Source organism: Portunus trituberculatus, chromosome 18 (assembly GCF_017591435.1).
Source record: "Portunus trituberculatus isolate SZX2019 chromosome 18, ASM1759143v1, whole genome shotgun sequence".
Taxonomy (NCBI): domain Eukaryota; kingdom Metazoa; phylum Arthropoda; class Malacostraca; order Decapoda; family Portunidae; genus Portunus; species Portunus trituberculatus.
The window spans coordinates 14,278,968-14,283,485 of NC_059272.1; positions in this window are offsets into that span (position 1 = coordinate 14,278,968).

The window sequence follows — 4,518 nt, forward strand, 5'->3', positions numbered from 1 at the left end:
GGCAATATCTTACTTACTTCCTTCGTTGACGTGGAAATTCTGCTGGAAACATTTAGTCATGCAAGTTATCAAGCAGAAGACGCCACGAACAGAAGATAGAAGAGGAGGAGGACGAAGACGAGGACGAGGACGAGGACGAGGACGGGGACGGGGACGAGGACGAGGACGAAGACGAGGACGACGAGGAGGAGGAATAGGAAGAGGAAGAGGAAGACGAGGACGAGGACGAGGAAGAGGAAGAGGAGGAAGGGTGAATAAGGACAGGATGAGGAAGAAAAGAAGGACTAAAAGAATCTGAAAAAAGTTTTAATAGAAAGATATAGAAAAAAGTACCGAACGGATAAGAAAACTTTGGTAAAAAGAAATAAAAAGTATACGAATGATAGAAAAAGGGATAAAAAAGAGAGAAAACCTACAAATGGGACAGAATTTCATGATAAAAATTCGTAAAAGTTTTTGAGATCAGAATAAACGAGGAAGGAAGCCACGAAGGAAAATGACGAGAACGACAACAAAACTACTAAAATAAGGCACATATTCTGAAACACTTCCGCGCCGCGCCTTCACTATTTCCAAAGAGCTCTAATTGAAGTAATACGAGTTTTTAAGTATGCTTTTGAAATTCGAGTGACATGTTGACAAGCTTTCTGCATTAACCCCTTCTGTACCACGACGCGTTTCCATATTAATTCTGGTTACTAGTTGATTCTACACAGCTTCAGAAACTTATGTGAGGGATCAGAATAGTAAAGACTGTGGCCATTTGTCTTCTGACTCCATAAACCCTTCCTAATGTCAATAAAATACTCCAAAACTCAAGGTAAAAATGTGTCCCAGTACTGAAGGGGATAAGGATGTTTCTGTAATTCTAGTGACATGTTAACTAGTTTTCTGCATTAACTAAGTGACGGTGGGGGGGGAGGGATTACAAACAAGAGAAAACAGTGAGGAGAGGAAATGATAAACGAGGACGGATACGTGGAGGAAAGACGAGAAAGAAGACATCATTAGGAGTGAGAAGGACATGTTAGGATGAGAGAGAGAGAGAGAGAGAGAGAGAGAGAGAGAGAGAGAGAGAGAGAGAGAGAGAGAGAGAGAGAGAGAGAGAGAGAGAGAGAGAGAGAGAGAGAGAGAGAGAAAACGAATATGCAAAATATGTAAGGGAACGACAACGAAAAGAGAAGAAAACGAGAAACAGAACGAGGCGGAGAACGAGAGAAAACGAGAGAACACGCCAAAGAACACTGGCGGAGGCGACGCTGACGAGGAAGGCAGCGAGTCTCGACGGTGGGAGTAAAAAATAAACCGGGTAACATTTCCCTTACTTTTAATTATGTTCCCGCGCATGACACGACAACACAACATGACAGCATAACGTGGCCATGGAAGGAGATGTTACTTGTTAATTACTTTAACTTCATTAACGCGAGTCTTGGTTCTTAATTGCTTCGTTGCCCTTAACTGCCTCACCATCACCATCACCACCACCACCACCACCATCACTACCACCACCACCACCACCATCACAATAACTGCTATATACCAACCATGAGCCAACCGCATTGCTCATTCAAGTTGTCATATATTCCTTTGTTCCATGACTAGTCAGTCTCTCTCTCTCTCTCTCTCTCTCTCTCTCTCTCTCTCTCTCTCTCTCTCTCTCTTTGTTTATCTATCTATCTATCTATCTATCTTCACACACACGCACACGCACACGCATACACACACACACACACACACGCACAGTAATGTCCTCCAGTCTGCCAAAATGTCTCATCTCACACGGACCACTTTTTGTTCCTCCTTCGGGCGCCTTCCACATTACTATTCTCCCATTGATTACTTCATCACGGGGATGCCAATATTTTGTCTACGCCGACCCGATATAGCAAGAGAGAGACACTCGCTGACTCACACAGACGGCCGCCCTGTTTCTCTTCGTAACCTGAAGTTTGCACACTGCACAGCATCCATGCGTGGTCCTGCGTTGTCAATTCAAAAACCACTGGCCTGCAGAGTTGCCACCATAGTAGTGTAAGGAGAAGGAAAGGGAGAAGCAATGGTGGACATCGTACGGTTGTCTAAAAATATCGTACATTTACGGAAATTATTAATGGTATATAAATAATTTTTTTCATTCATTTATTATCACTTATGTGGTGTATTTTGTGCATATTTAACGGCGTGGGATAATGGAAAGTGTGTGTAGCACCCTAAAAGGTAAAGCAGAAGTGCGCGACCACACAGCATGAGGTGTATGGGAGGAAAAGGGTAAAAAGAAAGAAAGGAAGGATAAAAGGCAGGGGAGAAAGATATGGATGTTTGGGAGGAAAGAAAAAGTGGAAAAAGAAAAGAAGAAAGGAAGAGAGGTAATGCAGATTAACACATAAGGAGAAGTACGGAAGAAAGGAAGGGAATGGCAGTCTAAAGGTAAGGCAGAAAAACTACACTGCTTGTCTGTAGCCTGAGAGAGAGAGAGAGAGAGAGAGAGAGAGAGAGAGAGAGAGAGAGAGAGAGAGAGAGAGAGAGAGAGAGAGAGAGAGAGAGAGAGAGAGAGAGAGAGAGAGAGAGAGAGAGAGAGAGAGAGAGAGAGAGAGAGAGAGAGAGAGAGAGAGAGAGAGAGAGAGAGAGAGAGAGAGAGAGAGAGAGAGAGAGAGAGAGAGAGAGAGAGAGAGAGCTACAGTAAAAGAGAAGGAGAATAGCTGTGGAAGATTTTAAAGACTAATTGAGCAGAGACGCTGCAACAATGTCACATGCCTACAGGGACAGAGAGAGCGCTGCCTCACACACGGGAGCTGCCCTGAGCTGAGACTGAACTCCCAACTCTCACACTTGCCGAATAGACAGACAGTAAATCAGGAGAGGAGGAAGAAAAAATCCTATGATGCAATGAAGACACAGATACTCACGAAGAAATAGAAAAAAAAGGCTGAATAATGGAAAGAAAATTGCCACAAATGGTCTCAAAGATTCAAAACAAGGTCAGATATGACCTTTTAGGAGAAGCAAAGGGAAAAAGGGAGTAAAGAAAAAAAGCGGAGGTCTAGGAGTAAGCCATGAAAATAGTGATTCAAGGATATAAAAACGGAGCGAACAGCGTTAACCCGTTGAGTACCATGACATGTTTACATATTCATTCTGCTTACTATTTGGTGATTTTATACAACCTCAGAAACTCAGGTAGGCTACGTGGTTAGAATAGTAAAGACTGTGGCCATTAACCTTCTGACCTCCATAGATCCTTCCTAAATGTTAATAAAATCGTCAAATCGTACACAAATCTCAAAATAACAACGTGAAGGGGTTAAGAAAAGAGGGGGAGGAGAAGGGGAAAGAGGAGGATAAAGGTGCGAGGGAATGATTGGAAGGAAGGAAGGGAGTTGAATTAATCTGTTCGGGAAAGGAAGTGGTGATAATTGCATGTTAAGGAGGAACAATCACAACACAGAGAACGGAGAGGCAGAGATGGTCAGTGTGTGTGTGTGTGTGTGTGTGTGTGTGTGTGTGTGTGTGTGTGTGTGTGTGTGTGTGTGTGTGTGTGTGTGTGTGTGTGTGTGTGCGCGCACTGGGATAAGGGAAAAGTTTAGGGAAGGGACGGGCCGGAGTAGAGTGAGGCAAGAGGAAAAGAGGATAAAAGAGGAATAGGTTATGAAGGAGGTCTTTTTCTTATCTTTCCGGTGAGATGATCTTCCTCTCCTCATCTCACAATGACCTCCTGCCCGGCCCTTCACACACACGCACGCACGCGCGCGCACACACACACACACACACACACACACACACACACACACACACACACACACACACACACACACACACACACACACACACACACACAGTAACTATGAAGCATGAAAATGTATCAAACATTATTTAGGTGTTTTAAAATGCACTGCTTGTTTTTTTTATTTATTTTTTTTTTTATCTGAGAAAAATATCTGCATTTTAATTAATGTTATACTTACAATCTCTGAGCTAATACATTTTCTTTGCTCATAAGAAAGCTTTTTACTGTCACTACTGTTGCTACTACTGGAATAGTAAGGATTATGATACTGGCCCTCAAACACACACACACACACACACACACACACACACACACACACACACACACACACACACACACACACACACACACACACACACGGTTTCACTACGTTTCCCAAAATTCATAAATAATCATGTAATAAAGTATTCCTTCATCCTGGTGGTCCTGAGAACCGCTAAGAGGATCACCGCTGGAGCCCGGCGTCCCTCCCCCAAACCCCCTCGCCGCGGTAACCATGGCAACGAGTTCTCTTCCTCTCCCCTTCCTCCTCCACCTCCTCCCTCCTCCTCACGACCTGCCGATGGAGAGGCTAAGCTGGACCATTATTTCCTGTCTCCTCCGCGGCAGCTCAGTGAAGTTTAGTGAGAGCAGAACTAAGTAGACACAGTAATCCGAGGCTAGGAAGAAGCTTTTGATCCCTCTTCGTCTTTCCTTCCCTCTCTCTCCTTCCTCTTCCTTATTCCATCTCC